Source organism: Bactrocera tryoni, unplaced genomic scaffold, assembly GCF_016617805.1.
Source record: "Bactrocera tryoni isolate S06 unplaced genomic scaffold, CSIRO_BtryS06_freeze2 scaffold_11, whole genome shotgun sequence".
NCBI lineage: Eukaryota > Metazoa > Arthropoda > Insecta > Diptera > Tephritidae > Bactrocera > Bactrocera tryoni.
In genome coordinates, this window is record NW_024395824.1 from 8920242 (window position 1) to 8944983 (window position 24742).

General features: G+C 37.3%; 1 protein-coding gene and 1 pseudogene across 1 annotated transcript in view; both read right to left on the minus strand.

Moving 5' to 3' along the window:
* The window catches only part of LOC120779655, a 68655-nt gene that overhangs the window by 20455 nt on the left and 23458 nt on the right, over positions 1–24742 (minus strand). The gene's annotated exons all lie outside the window — the stretch shown is intronic.
* Positions 18896–19087, minus strand: LOC120779959 (annotated as a pseudogene).

Here is a 24742-nt window from a genome sequence, read left to right on the forward strand (position 1 = left end):
GAGGGAGCTCAAATTTTTCAATTAATATTAATTATTCGTGAATTGCTAGTTGTTATTTTTTACTTAAATTGATAAATTAATAAACAAATAATGATATTTCTATCCCCTTTTAGCCTTTTAAAGAACTTTGTCAATTGTATAAGCTCTTATTGCTTCTTATGACTATGTGTGCTATTTGCGTGACCACGGCTGTATATATCGACATAAATATATACTTGAATATGAATAACATTTTACAATAATTACGAATTATTGCTTTAAGCTATAAAAGTTCGTTAATATTCGTCAATACAAATCACAATATTGCGAAAATGAAACATCAATGTTATTAAATTTTAATTTCCTTCAAATTGTTTCTATTTTTCAAAAAATTGGCTATAAAATGAATATATTCATTTAATTGATTCTATAGAAATCATTTTTAAGAATAAAAATATTTTTATATACAAACAAAAAGATGAATTTTAAATGAATGCTTATATCAATTCATATATGAAACACCGGAATCATTGAAAATAAAATAAGAAAAAATTGTGCAATTTTAGAAGCGGCTCACTTGTAAGATAAACTTTACTAAAGATACAACAAATCAACAAAGCTTTGAAAATTCGTCAGAAAAAGCTTACCAATATTCAATTATTTCTGTTAATAAACATTTTTTTTCAGTATTGCACTCACGAATAAAAAAGTTATTCAGAAAATGAATTACATTCTATTTCATAGAAATTTATTTGTAAATTTATATAAAAAAATCAGAATAAATCCTTAAAATGTATTGTCGTTACATTATATCAGATTTAAAATTTTGACATTCTGAAAAATTTGCCGCCCCCCAAATTGTGCTGCCCTAGGCCCGGGCCTCGCGGGCCTAAATTTTTACTTTGGAACCACCATAAAGATAACCTTTATTTTTGTAATGAGTTTCTTCATCTTTGCTAAAGACAATAATATCGTCAATGCCCAAAAAAATAAGATAAATAGAATCGGATTGCTGTTCTTGGTCACAATTTTCAATAACTTCGGTATAGTGGCTAAGTGTTTTATCGTAATTTGTCTGTTCTTCTTGTTCTGAATGAGTTTCTTCATCTTTGCTAAAGACAATAATATCGTCATTGTCTAAAAAATTAAAATAAATAGAATCGGATTGCTGTTCTTGGTCACAATTTTCAATAACTTCGGTATAGTTGCTAAGTGTTTCATCGTAATTTGTCTGTTCTTCTTGTTCTGAGATAGTTTGCTGATAATCAGCCATAGTTGGTACTGGTTCTTCTGTACCTGTTTCTTGGTAAGTGCCTGTCTGAATATTAAAATTCCTTTGTCGTTTGGCTATCTCGGCAGTGGGCATGAGTGGTCTTTTACCTAAATCAAATTGTGGTCGGTTCATGTAGTTAGTCCAGAGAACGTCAAGCATAGAGAAGGTTTTTTTTTTTATAGTAGGAGGAAGCATCGAAAGCCGGAGTGCGGGACATTAATCCGCTAAACCTAACCTACTCCCACCTCATGTCTCTCCCACGGGACCACTAGACAAAGTATTACTTCATGGGAGAGAAGAAGACGTTTAAGTCTCCTCTATTGCACGGACTGACCGACGCCTAATCTGTTCTAAATGTCTCAATTTTGTCATAATTAGATTTGCCGCTCTGCTGACAGTTTTCCACTTTACAGAGGACTCGCACATAAGTGCAGTAAAATTTTCCACCGTGATGTTACATCCAAGGGTGGTTTTCAGCTTTTCCCTTATACTTGAAAGTCTAGGGCAATAAAAGAACACGTGCTCAGAGTCTTCTATACACTCTGTACACGTCGGACAGTGTGGACTAAAGTCATGACGATATTTGAAAAGGTAGCTTCTGAAGTAACCATGCCCACGGAGTATTTGGGTAAGGTGGAAATCCAGCTCCCCATGTTTTCTACCTATCCACGAGTGTAAGTTAACACACCATAGTAGCCAACAACAAAAGAACAAGAGCAACAACACGCTTCCGGACAACATTTCAATTCCACCGAAATCGCTGACGATGCGCCTGGAGCTGAGCGTGCGATAATTATTTTTCAAACTACAGAAGCCAGGTACTGCACTGCCAACTATATTGCTGACGACGCGCTCAACGAGTTGCGCGTGACAACAACAAACACCTAACGCTGCTACTGCGCTGGCAAGTCACGCGGCAGAGCGTGTGCAGTTTATTCAGACAGGTATTTAGGTGAAGTCGCCGCTGCAATAGTTTTAAAAAGTTCAGTTGTATTTACTCGCTCAGCTTTTACGGCTGCCCTTGCTCCGAAGCAAGGGAAATAAAAAACTAATAAACTTATAAACAACCGGTCTTGTCATTTGTATGTCCGAAATCAGTCGGTAAGTCCATCAATGCAATGCATCACATTGCAATGCTTTTTATTCTCTCTTCTCTTTTTGCTGTGATAGACGTCTCTGATAAGTTATATATTCGCGCGAATTCGTCTCCCTGGATGTCAATCGGTGCCATACTGGCTAATACCTCAGCAGCGTCATTTGAAATGGTTCGGAAAGCACTTATCACGCGTATTGCTGAAAGCCTATGCACTGTGTTAATTGGTCTAGCATATGATTTTGTTTCTAGCGCCTGGATCCATATTGGAGCCGCATACAGGATCACTGAACTTATTGCCTTAGCTATTAAACATCGTCGGCTGGAACGCACACAGCCTTTATTTGCCATCATTCTAGATAACGCATTATATATTTTATTTGCTTTATTTGTCGCATTTTCCAAGTGTTCTTTGAACTTGAGTCTTGAGTCCACTATTACCCCAAGATACTTCAACTGCGGCTGTGAAGTAATCTCACATTCTCCTATGGTCAGCGATATTTTCTCCTAAATTGTTCCTTGAGCTTATGAGCAGGACTTCTGTTTTCTGCTCAGCCAGCTCTAGACTCTTGGTAGTAAGCCATCGGCGCAGACCATTTATGCTGTCATTGCATTTGATCCGGAGGTCATCCAGATGTTTAGCTACAGCTACTACTACGAGGTTTTCACATTTTTTGGTAGCGGTATTCTTAACACTCCGTCGTACATTAGGTTCCATAGCGAATAACTCATTATAATATTTATCAGAGAATGAGGTGCGTCTATATCGTGTAGAGCTTTTATTATATTTGCCCACTTTGCGGAGTTGAACGCATTCTTTACATCCAGGGTTATTAGCGCGCAGTATTTTTTTGTACCCCCTTTCCATCTTTTCCCACTTATTGCACATTTCGCAGTATCAACTACTTCTCTTAGTGCGTCAATAGTGGACCTCTTTTTTATAAAGCCGTATTGCCTCTCTGATAATCCGCCGGATTGCTAGCTCTATGCGGTTTCTTCATACACTTTCCCAATCGTGTCGGGCATGCAAAGCGGTCGATATGATGAAGGTGCTTCTGGTGGCTTCTTTGGCTTTGGTAGTAGAACCAGACGTTGTATCTTCCACGGATCGGGGAACACCTCTTCTAATATACACGCATTGTACATGTTAACAAATAATCTGGGTCTAAGAGTTATGGCTTTTTTAAGGGCTCTATTTGGTATACCTATTCCGGGCGTTTTAGAGTTTTTGATTTTTTTCGCAATAGCCAATAGTTCGTCTTCTGTGACTAATAGGGGTGGCTCCTTAGCTTCGTTTCGTTTACTATAGGAAATGGCGGCATGTGTTGGGAATAACGCTTCGACAACATTTTTCATAAAAGATGCGTTCTTAGGTTGCTGAGACTTATTTTTAAACTTCGACATACAAATTTTGTATGCCGTTCCCCAGGGGTCTATGTTCGCTTCTTCACAGATCTTTTCGAAACAGGATCCTTACTACGGATAATGGCTGACTTCAGGAGCTTTTTTTGATATTTAAATGATTCTCTGAAACTGATTTCATTATCACCTCCCTGATTACGCTGTAAGCGGCGTCTAGCTGAGTGACAGAGCTTCCTCAGCTTGGCGATTTCGTCGTTCCACCAGTATACCGGCTTCCTATTTATATTGTATCTCGTCCTGCGCATAGTTCCATCGCATGCTGCACCTAGCTCCTTCTGCACAGCGGATACTAAGTGGGCGGCATCTTCGTAATTCATTCATTTCATTCTTCGTCTAAGTACAGAGAAGGTGCAAATCGAAATCTGTATCAGAGAACTTAAGGCGAAGGTGCAGGTTCGATATCGAACATATGTTAGATTTATAGTACGGAATTCACCTCACAACCACAGAAGTCACGCTGTGAAATGTTAACATTTTTAACAGTTCTTCACATACTTAAACAGAGAATATAAAGAGAAATAAATACATATATGTATGTATTTACGGCAGATGATGATGAGAATATGAAGAGACATAAATATATGTATGCATGCCCATGATTACACTTCCAGCGAATGTAAAGAATTTCGTTTTGCTTGTTTTTGCTTTCAACCAGGCAATCGCTTGTATGTGCAATGTATGCATATACATATGTAGGTGTGTACATATGCGCATTGATCTGCATCTTCATACATTCATATATACTTTTATGTACATATATTTGTATGCATTGTCAAACAAATAATGCACAAGCATACAAACATACATATGCGTACACATGTGAATATGTCACCAACAAAAAATTGAAACATTGTTCTACAAAAACAACAGTTGCTCAAATAGCATAAGCATGTCAAGTCAATATGGCAGCCGAATTAGCGAAGCCCAAATGTAGTAAATTTTATGTACATATGTACATATGTATGTGGCTGGAATTTGCTTTCGCAAACATACAGACAAAAGTGCCAAAGAAATAATATGTGTATGTATGTATATGCCATGGAAATTTTATTGGTACAAATATGGAAATGATAACGAAATAATGCGAATATGAATATTTCATGAAGGTCACCAATTTTCTTTGAAGAAATGAAGTTCATTTCGCACATCTTCACTTTGTAATAGTCGAAATAAATATAATTTATTTGAAATATTAATTTATTTAAAAATTAAAAAACAAAATTAAAGAGAAATAAAATTAAAATTATTTTTACCGAATTTTTCCCGATTTTGTAAAAAAAATTAAAATTTTTACTATTTTTCGGAAAACAATAATACAAAATATTCACGCATATGTGACTCAGATAATGCTTTTTTACTTTCTCTGTGTGACTTTGTATATTTTTCTTCAAAGCATTTCTCTTTATTTATTCTCGCATGAATTCAGTCGTTTTATATATATTTCTACCAGAGAACGTACTGAACGAAAATGGTGAATTCCTTACTACAATTCTATCAGCTCTGTTGGCCGTCAAATCGAACATCATACAGAATTCAATTTGCACCTTGCTTTAAGTTCTCTGAGTTGACGTTCTCTGGTTAATCTGCTTAGTTTGGATACTTCTGTCAATGTCCATCGGTTCTGCTCGAGGTTGTGGTTTGGCAACCATAGGACGAGATGGTTGGTAAAGTACTTTGCCGTACCAACTGTGTGTTCGTATGTTCTTAAAATTCTGTCTACACTTTTTTTCCATGAACCAAACTCGGCTGGGGTCACCGGAAAATTCTCTTAGACTTTTTACTATATCGGGCATTTTGTCTAATTCTCCTAAATTACCTAGATGCTCTTGGTCAATTCCTTGACACTCTACATTAGTAAAATCAAATGTTTGATTTTGAGTCTGTTGCAAAAAAATTGGTAATTGTTCACAAAAAACTTGCCGAATGGCATTTGTTAAATCGCCAGGTTGGGTCATACTTCTGTTATTTTGTCTTTTGTCTCTGTATCTGTCTTTGCCGTTGGTGGGGATTTTCTTCAAGATTAAGTATTGGAGGTCTAATCAAATTGTTTGGATTGGCCATTCGTTTCAGAAATTTAATTTTATACTGTTAACTTAATTGAAGTATTCTAATTTCTTCAAGTTTATTATTGATTCGCCATAATCAACCTTTTCGATCATTATTTTTAATTATTATTATTGATTTTTTGTTTTTTTTTTTTTTAACCAGTAGCTGGTTTTCCCTTTTATCCTGGAGGGTCCTTTGGGTAGGAATCGCTGTATTGGGTTAATTTATACTGCTTTTGCGTACAAAATTTCGTTAAAGGATTTGGTTTTTTTTTTTTTGCAAAAGCAGTGGTTGTTATTTTTGTTATCGCTTTACATAGAAATTCACGCAAGTGAGGAAAGTTCTCTGATCGCCATTCACTGGCGCCAGAAACGATTATTTTACATATGACTCAAGCAGCTCACGACTTCCGGACTTTGACCAAGTATCCTCTGGGTAGCCTAAGAACATCCCTTCGAAGGCGAGCTAAAGTGAGAAGGCGAAACATTCCCATAGGGTTGAGCGCTGGGTTTGGGACCCGCCAGAAAAAGCCCACCCTAATGAAAAACTTTGTAATTATATATGCACTTAAATTTCACAATTTCAATTAATTTATTTCACTTTCACTTAGGTTCAATATTTTTATGAAGTATTTATATACAATTTTAATTTTCCACTTAATAATTATGTTTTGATGATTAATATAAATTTTTTGTATACAATTTAAAATTGTCAAATATAATTTTTATTTTCAATTAAACTTAATATCTGTATTTTCTTTTCCATAAATTTTTAACATTTCAGATATAATTTCTGACTTGCTTTATTTATTTCTTTTCTTTCAATTTCAAATGTCAAAATTTAATTTTTTAATTCAAAATTACTTAAATTCTAACTTACATTAGGGAATTTGATGTGGTCGCTCCTCCTGGTTGTCCTTGCTTCCTACTAGGGATTCTACAGCTTACACAAATGTAGAGGGTGTCCTGCGAACTGACAAGACTTGCAATCCACCGATTTGTCCAACAAAGCTCAACTTTTAAATTTTTCTAGCCTCGTTGGTCCCTGCTCGGGCGCCAGTTAAGATTTTCTTTATTGGTTTATGAAATGTAACTGAACAATAGTATCTTAAAAATACCCTAAACTAGCTGTGGCTCAACGGCAGCGGCGTCGGCGTTCATAACGGCAGAGTTTAGCGGATGTTGAATGATCAGCAGAATTTACAATATATTGAAGTGAATTATTGTTTATTTTCATTATTATTTATTGATCAGCAATAATGTCGATCGCTTCTGGGAGTTGCAGCGGATGTTTGTTTTAACAAATTTCTGTGTGTTGTTGAAGTTTAACAACGACATTGTTGCAATGAATGTTGTTATGTTGAAATAAATATTTGTTATATTAACTTATATGAGGTTTTTTTTTTATTTGGGTCACTACACTTTTTGTTTTTTGTTTGTTTTTTTTTTGCTTGTTATATATGTATGTACATATTGTTTTTCTTCTTTTTTTTGTTTTGTTTAGTTTGTGGTTTGTATCGTCTTTTTTAACTTTGTTATCCCGATTTTAAATTTTTTTTAATTGCAGCGCGAGATCGATGACGAAAAAAACGTATGTCGATGTGCGAACTCTATGAGACGAATTGAGCCTGCTTTCCCGTTGCCCATCCTTTTTGTTGAGTGGGTTGGCGTACAGATGTGTTGAGTTGTGCTGTAGTGTCATCAGCTGTGGTGAATTGCGATATAGCATTAGGATGCGCCAGTTTTACCGAGTAGAGAGGGTGGATGCTTAACTCATTTAAACATATTTTAAAACTTATCGAAAACAATTAAAAAATTTCGAAAAACTAAGCGGAGCGGTAAATGCAAACGTCTAATTATTAAAATTTTTTTATTTTATTAATTAAAAACAAAAAAATAACAAATATATACAGTCAAAATAAAACAAAAAAATCTAAGAAATGGTAGCAAAAGTGCATACATATTGGCATTCAATTATCTATTGTATATTCAAAGACCAAATCGGCACATTCTCAGCAATATCACTTGTCCTTGTTAACATAGAAGCAAGCAGGATTGCAAACAAAACATTTTGAACATATTACGTACACGTATGTACATGTCGTGCAAACCCAAAAAAAGAAAACAACTTTTTATCTTAAAGATTTCACACGTATTTATTGTTATCAGAAATACACTAAGAGAATTTTTTTTCACATATTTTAAATTTTCTCATATTATCTAAATAAACGGAGATTCTAAGGAATCTAAATCGATATAATATCTAAAAGTACAAAAAATGTTTTCTGAAGAAAGGAGCCCATGTACACCTGCAGACGCTACACGCTCAAAGCAAGGTGCTACAAAGCAAAAACAGCTGAAAGATATTTCATATACTAAGTTTATTGCTGAGAGTGACAGTCTAATTCGATACTGCATTCGATTTTCATCTTGATTGTTTGAAGACAATTCTGAATCGGTATTAGAAATCAAAAAAGAAAATCTAAGCAATTTCTAGACTCGTCTCCAAGCTGCGATTGCAATTGTAGAATCTAACGAATCAGATCTACCTGAAAATTTCAAATACTCAGCATACGCCAAATATGAAAATTGAGCAGTACGAAGAGACGAAAGCTATGATCTCCGATCAATTGAAATTAATTAAAGGGATTGCACCTACTCCACAACCGAGAGTAGAGCTGCCACAAGTTCAAAACCAAGAGGCGAGTTCAGGCATCCACCTCTAGGTACCCGCATGTGACACTGAAACTTTTCATGGTGGTTATGAACAATGGACGTCCTTCCGGGACATGTTTACAGCCGTGTACTTAAGCCAGGCAAAATTATCACAAGCGCAAAAATTGTATCAGGTCAAGCATGCGTAATAATCAAACAGTTCGCTCTTAATGACGAAAATTTCAATTTCAAATTGAAGAAGCTCTAAAAGCTCGTTACGAGAATGAAAGAATATTAGTTACTTACCAAAAATTCAGAAAGAAACAAGTGAATAATTTATAAAACTTTAATCCACTATGAAATTTCGGAAAGGGTAGGTAAAAAAACTGTCAGAACTAAAAACGTTCAACACGACCTAAATCGAAGCTTCATTAGTCACCAAGCGAGTAACAACAACAACTTAAATCGGAGTTTTTTCAAAACACAATAGTACACATCCGAACAAAACAAACATACGATATGCGAACTGTGTAAAGGAGCGCACAAGCTGGAATCTTGCGAGAAATTTAAAAAAGTAAATATTAACGAAAGAAACAATTTCGTAAGAACGAAAAAACTTTGTACCAACTGTTTGTCACATGCCCATACACTCAAAGATTGCGAAAGTAAATTTAATTGCGTTTATTGACATAAACGACATCACTCAACGCTTCACATTACAAATTTTTTCAGCTTTGCTCAGAGCTGTGGGATTAAATGCAAATTCCGACTTGCAAAATTGCGTAAATTACCAAGAAGCACCACGCTGCTCAAAGGCATTAAAAACTCAGACGCTACACAGCGAAAACCAAAGCAGTATACGTATCCTGTTCTACGGAAAGGGGGCTTAGGTGTCAAAACAAAGGAGAACAATTAATGAGATAAAGAGAAACTGACGATTATTTTTAATAGCTTTTCCCAGAAAACTAGTTTTCGCACGTCAGCTCCCTTTTCGTAGACCAGGTCACATATTATTATATTACCCACAGCAGTGGTCTCCATCGAGCGCAAAGGAGAACTGTTTAAATTTAGGGCCTTAATAGACCAAGGATCTCAACGATCAATTATAGCGTCGAGGGCACAAAGTTGGCTGTCAACTAAACTAAAAAAGTAAATATTAACGAAAGAAACAATTTCGTAAGAACGAAAAAACTTTGTACCAACTGCTTGTCACATGCGCATACGCTCAAAGAATGCGAAAGTAAATTTAATTGCGTTTATTAACATAAACGACATCACTCAATGCTTCACATTACAAAATTTTCCAGCTTTGTTCAGAGCTGCGGGATTAATTGCAAAAGCAAATTCCGACTTACAAAATTCCGTAAATTACCAAGAAGCACCACGCTGCTCAAAGGCATTAAGAACTCAGACGCTACACAGCGAAAACCAAAGCAGTATATTATTATATTACCCACAGCAGTGGTCTCCATCGAGCACAGAGGAGAACTGTTTAAACTTAGGGCCTTAATAGACCAAGGATCTCAACGATCATTTATAGCGTCGAGGGCACAAAGTTGGCTGTCAACAAAACTAGCCAATTTTGAAATTACGGGAATGGGCGGAAGAGTAGTTCAAAACTCATACAACACCATACTCATACCATCATTCAGGCAGAAGCTATTGTCTTACCGCAACTAACAAATATGCTTTCAAGCTTTCATATAAATAGCAAGTATTGGCAACAGGTTTCACACCTTAAGTTAGCAACTGCAACACTCCCGCTCAAATAGACATTCTATTAGGCAGCGATCTAATACTACAAATCATACTCAAAGGTGTTGAGAAAATTACAAAAATTGGCGCAAATTACCATTATACGATGGGTCCTAAGTGGACTAGTTGCGGAACCAGTCACAGCAATGACAACTCAAGTTGAGGAAATCTCAAACGAGTATCTCAACACACAACCGAAGAAATTTTGGGAGTTAGAAGAATTCCCCTCATATCAATCACAACCCCAGAAGATCGATATTGTGACGATTTTTACAAATCCACAACTACTCGATTAGATAATGGCCGGTACGTCGTACGACTACCACTAAAGCCAGAATTTCCCCAGACACTCGCCTTAGGTCATTCCCGCACCTATGCTATCCAACAGTTTTTAAGTATGAAAAAAAAAACTACTTAAAAAAGCCGAACTTAAACCAGAATACGATAGGGTTTTAGAAGAATACCTCCATTTAGACCACATGGAGAAAGTCAGCCCTGGGGAAAAAATTATAAAAAGTAAATACTATTCATTTTACCTCCCACATCTTACTGCATGAAGCCAGACAAAAATCCTTTTACCTTGTCTTTAATGCATCAAAATCCTCAAGTTCGGGGAATTCCATAAACGACATTTTATTTACGGGACTCAAACTTCAGCCAGATTTAATGCTCCTCATATTAAACTGGCGTATATACAAATACGTTTTAAATGGGGATGACGAAAAAATGTATCGACAAATAGTCGTACATAAAGATGATCAAGATTTTCAGCGAATTATTTTCCGAAAATCTTCCAACAGTCCAATACGCGACTTTAAATTAACAATTTGGCGTAAGCTGTGCCCCACATCTAGCCATTCGTACACTCCACGAACTGGCAAAAGGCACAAAGTCAGAATTTCTTCTGGCAACGCAAGTGTTGAAAACACATACGTATGTAGACGACATTCTGTCTGGAAGCCACAGCCTTCCTCAGGCATACGAGTCACTAGCACAAGTGACACAAGCGCTCAATACTGCAGGGTTTCCGTTAAAAAAGATAACGGCGAACCACCCTAATATTTTAAAGGACATACCGAAAGAAAATCTATTAGACACTAATTTCCTTAAATTCGAAAAGAAAAGCACAACAGAAACTGTGGGGATACAATGGAATGCGATATCTGCACAGTTTTCATACACTAATAAGTCAGAATCCTATAATTAGCTATAACAATGAGTCAAATTTTATCCTCGGTGGCAAAACTTTTCGACCCCGCAGGATGGCTTTCACCATTTCTGATACAAGCAAAAATTCTAATACAAGAATTGTGGCGAGACGGAACTGACTGGAATGAACAAGTGAAACCACTTCGTTTAGATCTTCAGTAGTCGAAGTCGATTAAGAATCGATTCTTGACATTCGAAAAATCGATTATTTTACGAGAAAACTCGATTCTCGAGTAGAATCGGAATCGAGTTTACCATCCCTACTGGCTGCCATCGCGTGCACATATAACGACCTCCTCACAATAACCACCACAAAAAAAATGATTTTTTTTTTCATGTTATTTATATGGGAAACAGAAAATTTGAAATACGCACCTCTTAATATTAATATTAAGAGCTCATCTTTTGAGTGACTTTCTTTTTCACATTTTCGAAAGTTTTTAGCCTGTTTTTCACTTGAAAAAAAAGGTTGCCTGAGAATGACACACCCTAGTATATACACATACTAATGTTGCACGCTGAGCATCGCCTAATGTAACATATAATCCGCCAAGAGTTCTATATTTCCCGACTTAAACTTCAAATAAAAAAGTGCATTTTCATGTGCAAGATCTGCACTATGCATAAACAGAACATGAGGACGCAGATTGTGGCAGCACTTCCACCGGAACGCTGCAACTTCGCTCTGCCTTTCACTATTACAGGTGCCGATTTTTCTGGGCCTTTTCAGATAAAAACGTCTAAACCAATGTCTCCCACACTAATGAAGGCTACGTGGCTGTCTTCGTCTGTTTTACGACAAAAACAGTACACCTCGAGCTATGTACTAATCTGACAAAAGAGGCTTTTCTCGTGGCATTTGCTCCTTCGTCGGACGACGCGGTTTTCCGTCCAAACTTATGAGCGACAATGGAATAACCTTTCTCGGAACTCCAAGAGCCACAGAAAAACAGTTTGTGGAATTTACTAAACTAGTCTCCCCTGAGATTGTAAAAAGTACGCTCACCATTAATTGGCAATTTATACCCCCAAGAGCTCCTTGTATGGGTGGTTTATGGGAATCAGCTGTAAAAAGCTCAAATCCCAATTAAAAAAGTAGCTGGAAACTACAAATTTAATTACGAAGAATTTACGACACTATTAATTCGCATTGAAGCCGTTCTCAATTCACGGCCCTTAACAATACTCTCGCAAGATCCCTCAGATCTCACCCCAGGGCACTTTCTCAAAGGAGCACCCATTCTGGCCACACCTGAGGCAAGCGTGGAGTCGCTATCCTTATTAAATCTATGGGAGAGAATTAAAATTCTCCATCATAATTTCAGCCTCAGATGGGAAGAAGACTATTTAGAGGACCTCCACAAGAGGTATCGGTGGAAAACATCACCTACCGAGTGGCGACTTGGCCGCGTAGAAAAGCTTCTTTTTGGCTTAGACGGTCATATCCGGGTAGTTGATAATAGCAAAAATGCGATACCAAATGATCGAACCATAATACCGAAACACAAATGAAACCAATTCAAATAAATCAATAAAACCACAACAATAACTTAAAGTTACAGAAATGGTCGGTAAATACGACGACTCAGTCATGCCACATAACGTGGCACAATCGCCCATTCTATTTCTATACCACCATGTATATTCAAGTACCGTTTTTTACAGAGATCAAGATGGACGTGGACATACCTACCATACAAATATCAACTGTTCGGTCGGCAACCAACGTGGCACGTACTGGGCTTATTCCTACGCCCCACCCAACCAGTGCTACTGCATCGACCACCGCTTCTGGTAGTGGCTCACAAGCCACCCCATCAACGCCATCAGCACACGCCGAACCGCGTTCCATTCGATGTCCTCTATGTCGCCGGAATCACAGGCTCCAGCACTGTGAGCTCTTTAAGGGATTGTCACCGACACAACGCCAGCGGGTTGCCCAGGCACATGAGCACTGCCTCAACTGTCTGTCGCACACACATGTGACGCAGGAGTGTGTTTCCGCTGATTTGTGCCACACGAGTTATGTCAACTTCCCATTCCAAAGAGTCGTTCAACTCACTTCCAATAAATTGGGACAAATGACAAACAAACACTTTCAGTTGTTTACACAACGAAACTACAGACCGATCAAATTCATTGATTTTCGAGTTTACATACTAAATTGTTGTCAACCAAAATTCATTGATCACTGCAATAGTAATTCGATACTTTAAGCGTGCTCAGCCCAAGATCAGCTGCTATAAATGTAATCAATTCTTCCACTTGTCGTGTGTGAATTTATCACAGGCTGGTGTGGATTTTTTTCTGAAATCCAAAAATGCTTTTTATTGTAAAGTGAGCGAGGTAGTTCGGAGAAATTCCATTCGTTCGCCGCCTGCGTCGCCATCAGTGCGCAATGCTCAGTGTTCTCATATTTTAAATTCGCAACAACAAAATGCTGAACAAGCAAACAAGGAAGTAACTGAACCTTTGTTGGAGCCCAAAAATCCTAATAAGGTAAATGCGGTGCTTAATTCTCTGGTTTTGGAAGTAAGTTCACTGAGAAGTGAACGATCGAAGGCGCTCACATTAATACAACAACTTTGTGATGATCGCAATTCGTTAATCGTTAAGCTTAACGAACTTAAATCAGAGATCTGCATTGTGTAAAAGAAATTGTCCGATAACGGCAAGTTCTCTGCACCAGCTTCGAATGCTCTCTCTGCTGCCTACCCCCCTCTCACTGCTGCGACTGCTGTTGGTACAAATGATTCTACAATGGCTTCTCTTCTTCTTAATCGCTGCTGTTTCTGCTGATAATGTGAGAGTGAATTATCTCGCTCCCGCTATACCGAAAGCATTCTCTGCAGCTTCAACTACTGCTAACTCCATTCTCACTTCTACGTACAAAGGCTCCGTCATCTAACGTTGTTGTTTCTGCTCCTACTGATAATGTGAGTATGGATTATCTCGCTTCCGCTACGCCGAAAGCAATCTCCGCCGCTTCGTCTGCTGCTTGCTCCACTCTCTCTACTGCTGCTGATATTGGTACAAATACAGCCCCGGCCAACGTTGCTGTTTCAGTTTCTTCTGGTATTGTGTTCCTCCAGCTAGACCTCCTGCTGCTCCCAATGCTGTTAATTATGCCAATACATATGCTGACGCTGTTTCTAGGAATATCAACACTCATTCGAAAGCCAAAAACGGTCCAACAGTTAGAGGATAAACTTTAAGTTAGGTGTGCCCCCATCTTTTTTTATGCCGTTTTCTCCTCTTCAGTGTGGCCTTCTGGCATTCAGTTGCGTCCCTTTAAGTTTTTTCCAAAGGGAGAGGAAAACAGCGCCTGTTAATCACGATTTTATTCATGCGTTTTCTTCACCTTCCTCAACTGGCTCCTGTATTAAGGTGTACTACCAAAATCTATCGGGTATTAGGTGTAAATCAAATATTATTCGCAACTTTTCTTCACATTTGGATTTCGATATTATCATTATTGTTGAGACTTGGCTGAATTCTAGTTACTTAGATAGGGAATATTTTGACTCAAATCTCTGTTATGTCTTCCGTAAGGACAGAGATCATGAAAAAACTGGCTGTTTAAGAGGGGGTGGTGTTCTCCTAGCAGTTCATCGCAAATATCGTCCTCGTTTAATTATGCTTGATAATGATGATTCTATTCTGGACGAACTATGTATTTGTTTCTATGACTGTTCATTGCAGTCACATACGTCCCTCCTAATAGTCCTCGAGAGTTGTATAAGTTGCACGCAAATAATATTTCCTCGCTGGTATTAAATAAGGTGAAAGAGAATAATATTTGTATTCTGGGTGACTTTAATTTAAGCAATATCGTCTGGTCTGCTTGTTCCTATATTCCTGCTCTTATTCCCTCCAATTTTTCGTCTTCTCAGGAGTTATTTCTCAATCTAATTCAAATCAACTCATCAGTGGCGTAGCTACAATTTCGTTTTTAAGGAAATTGATAGTAAATTTACAAGACATCTTATTAAAAGCCATAAAAAAACCCATTTTTGCCCTATATCTTGTACACTTTTGACACAATATTCAGGAATTTTTGCCCGAATAGGAGTTTTAAAAAACAGCGAAGATCATTTTGCCGCCCCCAAGACGTTGCGCCCGGGGCGACGGCCCCCTTCGCCCCCTCTAGCTACGCCACTGCAACTCATATTCAAATAGTCTCCATCGTTTTCTTGCCTTATATATAAGTTGCCTTGGTACACTAAGGACCTCAAACATTTAAAAAACCTTAGAAATAAATACTACATAAAATTCTCTTCAACTAAATCTCATGTTTCCTTTGTTCAATATCAGCACTACATCAAACTGTTTAATGAATTGTATAAGTCTCTCTATAAAAGGTTTATTAATAGTACGGAGTCTACAATGAAGTTGAACCCTAAGTTCTTTTGGAACTTTGTAAAATCTAGAAGAGCCTGTTCGGCCATTCCCTCTGCTTTCCCTCAGCATGCACTCTTGGCGAAATCTCCAACTTGTTTGGTGAATTTTTCAAATCGAATTATGTTCACGATGATCCTGGTACTAGTTCCAGTTTTTCGGCTAATAATTTCCCATCCATAAATTTTGGCACACTTCTTGGCACTTCTTCTTCCAAATTGGATTTGGATGGGCTTTCGCCTGTACTTATAAAAAATTGTACTGCCTTGGTATATCCTCTCCTGCTTATCTTCAATAAGTCTCTCTCCTCTGGGAATTTTGTTTCTGACTGGAAATTGGCATGCATTACCCCCATTCTCAAAGGTGGTAGAAAGGATGTAGTCTCCAACTACAGGCCTATTTCTAAACTTTCTACTATTTCGAAAATTTTTGAGTGTTCTGTTAAAAATAAATAATTTTTTCCAGTTAAATCAATAATTAATGTCAATCAGCATGGGTTTGTCTCTGGACGCTCCACTGTGTCAAACTTAGCGGTTTTTAGCGATTATTGTATGTCTGCATTCTCCGCTGGATTTCAGGTAGATTGTGTTTACACAGATTTCTCTAAAGCCTTTGATAAAGTTTCACACAATATTCTAAATAAAAAATTATCATCTTTAGGTTTTCACTCGGTCTTCTTGAAGTGGATTTAATCATATTTGTACAAGAGACGATGCATTGTCAGTGTCAATGGAGTGTCATCTGATTCATTCATTGCGTCTTCGGGAGTGCCACAAGGAAGCGTCTTGGGTCCACTTCTCTTTGTGCTTTTTATGAATGACATTTCCTGTTGCTTCTCTTTCGCTAACTTTCTGTTATATTCAGATGACTTAAAAATTTTTGCAATAATCAAAAACTCACCAGATGTATTCAAACTTCAATGTGATATTGATACTTTTTATGATTGGTGCCTGAAATCGAAGCTTTTTCTGAATCTAGATAAATGCTCTCCGATCTCTTATGGTAGGGGATGTAACATCTTATCTTCAAGTTACAATATTTCTAATTGCGTCCTAAAACGCGTTACTGAAATCAAAGATCTTGGGGTAATCTTTGGCAACAGATTTTCTTTCAGTAATCACATCAACTACATCACTTCTAAATCATTCTCTGTGCTCGGCTTTGTCCGTCGGAATGCTTTAAATTTTTCTGATCCCTACACCCTAAAATTACAGTGTTTATTTGGAGACCATATTGCATATCGTCAATTAATAGGATCGAGCGTGTTCAAAAGATTTTTCTTAAATTTGCTCTCCGCTCCTTAAAGTTTGTTGACCCAATACCATCGTATACATCTCGTTTATTGTTTTTACATTTTAAACTACTGGAAAATCGACGGTCCGTTCTCTGCCTTTCATTTGTTTTCAATGTAATTAATGGAGATATTGACTGTCCCTATTTATTAGGGAAAATTAACTTCAATACTCCTCAGCATTGTCTCAGATCTATTTCCAATTTTTATTTAAAAAAAACTAATTTTGCTGAATATGCTCCTCTCAAGCGTGCTATGCGTGAGTTTAACTCGATTTACGATTTTCCTCACTCTAGGGTATCCTTCAATAATACCCTCAAGTCTGTTTTTTAGTCTAAGTTATCTACTTATATAATTGTAATTTAATTGTTTTAGAATTCTAATTTGCATTCTAATTTTCCATTAGTCTGTAAGAATTATTGTTCATAGCCTTAACTAAATAAATAAAATCAATACTGTTTGTTTACTTTAATAATTTTGTGCATCGATTTCGCTGATTTAACCCTTACTTAAGCGCATCGAAAAAATGACACAATTAGGCGCATGGGGTCTTGAGTGATCCCAAACAAATATTAAGAAATGAGTGTCAAAACGAAATAAAATGAAATTAATTTTATAGTAATTAATAAAGTTCTTTATTATTATTAACTTTAAGAAACAAAAACATAACTGGAACATTATATCTAATAAACAAAAATTAAAAATCGTAACTTCTCTTAAAACTATTTTTTGCCATAGCCGTGATCAAATTAAAAAAAAACAAAAAAGGTGCGTGGAATCCCTACGCGCGGATGAAGTTATACTTCTTAGTGATATTCCACGAAATGCATATCATTTTGTATGAAAGAAAACTAGAAAACTTAAATTCACATTTTATAAATTTATTACGCACATAAAATGAAGAATAAAGCAAAGTCTAAATGAAGGAACTTTGACTAGAAAAGTAGTTCTGTCTCTTCGTTGCGGAAGAGAATATGCAGCGTAATCTTCTCTCTTTTGTAATCCATCAACACGCGTTGAAGGCCCAGCAGTTATTGGTGCGCGTTCCGAAATTGAAATCATATCTTCATCACTTATCAATATACTTATTACATGTGCGCGATATGACTTGCATGTTCATACATTCATACATACTTATATGTACATATATTTGCATACTTTACCAAACCAATAATGCACAAGTATACAAACATACATATGCGTACACATATGAATATGTCACCAACAAAAAATTGATCTTCACAAGTCAATATGGCAGCCAAATTGGCGAAGAACGAGTGTAGTACATTTTACAACAAAAACGATTTCATTCATAAACGCAGGCGCAAAATCCACAAGCGATCTCGCTTCATTCATAAAAATAGAGGCCGTAACATCTCCCCGAGCATGCCTTTGCCAACATGTCGTCTTTTCGCGACGATGGCTAAAGCTAAAAATCATAAATTGCACAACTTTCTGGTGCTTCTCGCAAAAATCTGCGTCGATATGTATTCACGATCATACGTATACATACATATGTACATATTTACGCATGTTTGTTGGCAAAGGTGCTACAGCGGCAGGGAGTGACAATCGGCGGCCATTACTTTACTTATGCCATAGAAATTCTATTGCTACGAATATGGAAATGACAACGAAATAATGCAAATATGCATATCTCTAAAGGTCATTAATTTCTTTGAAGAAATGAAAGGAATGAATGATCCTGAGACTTCTTAACTTTTCAACGGCCAACGCAGAGCATTTCAACCAAAAGGAATTTATTCATTAAAATCACCACTCAGAAGTCGATTTATCCGTTGTAAGCGAACGATTTTCAAAGAAACATCATTTCTAATATGCCACAAGACAAAATTAAAATGAACTTCTTAAACCTCACGCTGTCAGATAAAACGAAAATACTTCGTCATCGCGGGTCGATTTCCAAAAAATGTAAATGAATTTTTCAAGGACCAACGCAGGGTATTTCAACAAAAGGTCACATAATAGTTGAGAATTCGCAGAAATGAAAGACAAACGAAAGAAAAAGAAGTATAACTTTAATAATGCACAGACATACCAACATACATATGCGCACACATGTGAATAGTCACCTCGTCACCGCGGGTCGATTTGCAAAGAAAGTAAATGAAGACTGACCAGAGAACTTAAAAGTATAGAGAAGGTGCAGGTTCGACTGCGAACATTTGATAGATTCAAATTAGGGAATTCACCGCATTTGTTAACATTGTAGGTCGGAATTCGCCTCGCAATTCTAACATTTTTTACAATTCTCTCAAATATTCTAACCGAGAATATGAAGAAACAGAAATATATGTATTTATAAAATGATTTCTTTGATATTCCATAGGATGGAAATATGTATGAAGAACTCTTTTATTTTTGATTTATTATTTTTCAAATTATTTAATGTTAATTTGATCTTATTTTATAATAACTCATTTTAAATATGTAAAAGATTTACCTAAACATTCTTCTTCTTAATTGGCGTAGACACCGCTTACGCGATTATAGCCGAGTTAACAACAGCGCGCCAGTCGTTTCTTCTTTTCGCTACGTGGCGCCAATTGGATATTCAAAGCGTAGCCAGGTCCTTCTCCACCTGGTCCTTCCAACGAAGTGGAGGTCTTCCTCTTCCTCCGCTTCCCCCGTCGGGTACAGTGTCGAATACTTTCAGAGCAGGAGTGTTTCCGTCCATTCGGACAACATGACCTAGCCAGCGTAGCCGCTGTCTTTTAATTCGCTGAACTATCTCAATATCGTCATATATCTCGTACAGCTCATTGTTCCATCGAATGCGATATTCCCCGTGGCCAACGCGCAAAGGACCATAAATCTTTCGTAGAACTTTTCTCTCGAAAACTCGCAACGTCGACTCATCAGTTGTTGACATCGTCCAAGCCTCTGCACCATATAGCAGGACGGGAATTATGAGTGACTTATAGAGTTTGGTTTTTATTCGTCGAAAGAGGACTTTACTTCACAATTGCCTACTCAGTCCGAGGTAGTACCTGTTGGCAAGAGTTATCTTGCGTTGGATTTCCAGGCTGACATTGTGGGTGGGGTTTATACTGGATCCTAAATAGACGAACTTATCTACAACTTCAAAGTTATGACTGTCAACAGTGACGTGAGTTCCAAGTCGCGAGTGCGACGACATCGCGGGTGTTAAGGCCGATGATATCAATATCATCGGCATACGCCAGCAGCTGTACACTCTTATAAAAGATGGTACCTTCTCTACTAAGTTCTGCAGCTCGAACTATTTTCTCCAGAAGCAGGTTGACAAAGTCACACGATAGGGAATCGCCTTGTCTGAAACCTCTTTTGGTATCGAACGGCTCAGAGAGGTCCTTCCCGATTCTGACGGAGCTTTTGGTGTTGCTCAACGTCAGCTTACACAGCCGTATCAGTTTTGCGGTGATACCAAATTCAGACATCGCGGCATAAAGGCAGCTCCTTTTCGTGCTGTCGAAAGCAGCTTCGAAATCGACGAAGAGGTGGTGTGTGTCGATTCTCCTTTCACGGGTCTTTTCCAAGATTTGGCGCATGGTGAATATCTGGTCGGTTGTTGATTTTCCAGGTCTGAAGCCACACTGATAAGGTCCAATCAGTTTGTTGACGGTGGGCTTTAATCTTTCACACAATACGCTCGATAGAACCTTATATGCGATGTTGAGGAGACTAATCCCACGGTAGTTGGCGCAGATTGTGGGGTCACCTTTCTTATGGATTGGGCATGGCACACTTAAATTCCAATCGTTGGGCATGCTTTCGTCCGACCATATTTTACAAAGAAGCTGATGAATGCTCCTTATCAGTTCTTCGCCGCCGTGTTTGAATAGCTCGGCCGGCAATCCGTCGGCCCCTGCCGCTTTGTTGTTCTTCAGGCGGGCAATTGCTATTCGAACTTCTTCATGGTCGGGTAATGGAACGTCTGCTCCATCGTCATCGATTGGTGAATCGGGTTCGTCTTCTTCTGGTGTTATGTTTTCTCTGCCAATCAGCAAGCTGGAGAAGTGTTACCCCCATAATTTAAGTATGCTTTGGGCATCGGTGAATAGATCACCTTTGGGGGTTCTATAAGAATATGATCCGGTTTTGAAACCTTCTGTAAGCCGCCGCATTTTTTCGTAGAATTTTCGAGCATTACCCTTGTCGACCAGCTTATCAAGCTCTTCGTACTCACGCATTTCGGCCTTTTTCTTTTTCTGTCTGCAAATGCGTCTCTCTTCCCTCTTCAACTCTCGGTATCTATCCCGTGTGCACGTGTTGTGGTCGATCGTAACGTTGCGAGGTAGGCAGTCTGTTTTCTCTCCGCTGCGACACGGCACTCCTCGTCGTACCAGCTGTTCTTTTGCTCTTTTCCAAAACCAATGGTTTCGGTTGCAGCTGTACGTAAGGAGTTTGAAGTGCCGTCCCACAGTTCCCTTATACCGAGTTGTTGACGAGTGCTCTCAGAGAGCAGGAGTGCAAGTCGAGTAGAAAATCGTTCGACTGTCTGTTGTGATTGCAGCTTCTCGACGTCGAACCTTCCTTGTGTTTGGTGGTCTTAGCTGCAACAAGATAGTGGTCCGAGTCGATGTTAGGACCTCGGAGCGCACGCACATCTAAAACACTGGAGACGTGTCTTCCGTCTATCACAACATGATCGATCTGGTTGGTAGTTTTTCGATCCGGAGGTAGCTTCTTATGCTGGAATCTAGTACTACAGATAACCATATTTCGGGCCCCGGCGAAGTCAATCAGCCTCAACCCATTTAAGGATGTTTCGTCGTGGAGGCTGAATTTACCGACCGTAGTGCCAAATATACCTTCTTTGCCCACCCTGGCGTTAAAGTCGCCAAGCACGATTTTGACATCGTGGCGGGGGCAGCTCTCATAAGCGCGCTCCAAGCACTCATAGGAGGCATCTTTGGTCACATCCTCCTTTTTTTCCGTCGGGGCGTGGGCGCAGATCAGCGATATGTTGAACGTTGTAGACGTTCATTCATCGCAGTGAATGATAGTACTCGGCGACGGAGTCTCTCTCCTACCACGAATCCAACACCAAACTTGCGCTCCTTTATATGGCCACTCTAGTAAATGTCACAAAGACCTACTCGTCTCTGTCCTTGTCCCGTCCATCGCATTTCTTGGACGGCGGTGATGTCAGCCTTTGTTTTTACGAGGACATCAACCAGCTGGGCAGCGGCACCTTCCCAATTAAGGGTCCGGACATTCCAGGTGCATGCCCTCAAATCGTAGTCCTTATTCCGTTTGCCATGGTCGTCATTAAAAAGGGGGGTCTCTCATCCGAGGCTGTTTAAACTTTTTCATTGGTATTGTTTTTTACGTGGCGGGTCCCAAGCCCAGAGCACAACCCTATGTAGGGAATGTTTCGCCTTCTCACATTAGCTCGCCTTCGAACGGATGTTCTTAGGCTACCCAGAGGATACTTGGTCAAAGACCGGAAGTAGTGAGCTGATTGAGCCATGTGTAAAAGAATCGCTTCTGGCCCCTCCCAAGTGAATGGCGATCAGAGAACTTTCCTCACTTGCGTGAACTTCTACACATGACTCCATCCTCCTAAACATTATGATGATATTTTCGTGATTCATACGCAATGTACGAATGTAAGCAATTTCGTTTTGCCGTCGGCGTTTCAATTTCTCATGCTTTAATTTTTGCTTTCAAATAAGAAATCGCTTGTATGTAAGTATGAATGTGCAATATATGCCTTTGCGTTTTGCCGTCGGCATTTCCATATTGACATGCAAAAGTAATTATGTATTTCATTGTTTCGTTTTGGCCCAATTTTGTGTATTAAGACAAGTGTCAATAATTGCGCCAAAATCAAATATATTATACATTCATACGTAAACATGTTTTAAACTTTACATAAAATTGAAGTGTCAATAATTGCGCCAATTTTCATAAAGTTGGAAATTTTGCGCGAATCTATATTATATATTCATATGTAAACATGTTTTAAACTTTACATAAAATTGAAGTGTCAATAATTGCGCCAATTTTCATAAGGTTGGAAATTTTGCGCGAATAAGACGTGTGCGAGTTAAGTCGTGAATTTTACTTATATTAATTAATTTGAAAGTGCCGAAAAATGCGAAACGAAATTTCAATAAATTTAAGTAAATTTACGTGTATTTTGATTTATATTTAATTGTCAATAAATTTTTTAAAAATTATTTGCCCTAGTTGACCATTTTTTATTTTCTCACACATTTCAGCCGATTTTTGTATAGAAATTTGACCGGCGTAGAAGCAAAATGCCGTTTGCACATTTGTCTGTATGTTTGCGAAAGCAAATGTTCTACAAAAGCATATTTCTATACTTAAGCAAAATTATTAGAACCATCGTATGTTTTTTATGTACCTGCATAACCAAACCATACTTAAGTCAGCGCAACCTAAATGTCAATGGTGGTGTTGGTGGTAAGCGCTCGGAAAGTCAAGATGCTACCACAGGTTCGAATCTCGACAGAATAAATTTTTAATTTTTTGCTTTTAACATCGTATACTATACAAATAAATATTTTTCTTACTAATAGAAATTAAATTTATCACTGCAATATTATGTATATGTATATTATGTATATTGCTGTGATAAATTTAATTTTTATTAGTAAGAAAAATATTAATTTGTATAGTATACGATGTTAAAAGGCATACATCTTCTACCCTATCTATTGTATCTGCACATGCTCATATGAGTGTATGTTCAGAAATTTAAATCATATTTTCATCATTTATCAATATACTTATTACATGTGCGCGCATTGACATGCATGTTCCCTGCGAACCACGGCTACCCGCTTGAGACAAATATTCCAATACAACTACACATTTTTTCTCTATACACTAACACCAACGCACATTTTCGGGTTATTTTTTGTTTACCTAAATGCGATGAAAAAAAGTTTCTTTCATCTCTTGATTTATTTGAATGAGTGCGAAGGAGAAAACATTATTGTCAATATGACAAAAGAAAATCCCAAAAAGGGTAATAAAAAAAACGATTGAAAGACGCATGTCATTCGTGATCGTACTATCGTAAAGGAGTACATATGTACATAAGTATGTATTTTATGCGTTTAAGACGGCCTGCACAATCCAATATAATATGTGAAAACAAATGTTTTCCTTATATTTTAAAAAATCAGATAATATTATTCTTTTGTTTCAGATATTATTATGATTTTTATTTAATTATTCTTTCTTTTCAGATTTTATCACTATTTTTATTTAATTAATCTTGGCTTTCAGAGTAAATTCTATTTGTATTTAATACATTTTATTCTTTCAGATAATATTAATCTTTTTTTTCAGATATTATTATCATTTTATACAATTAATCTTTCTTCAATGTAATTATTATTTATTTTCAGGTATTTGTTTTTTAAAATATTTTTCCACTCTTTTATTTTCAGGTTTTAAAAATTCTTTTCTTTATTTAATCTTTTTTTCAGATATTAAATATTTTTTAAATTAAATATATTTTTATTTATATAAATTGTAATAAATTTTTTGTAAACATATAAAAAGTAAAATAAAATAAAAATTTTGAAAATTAAAATGTTTAGTTTGAAATTTTAAGAAATTTTAAAAAAAGGAATCAAAAA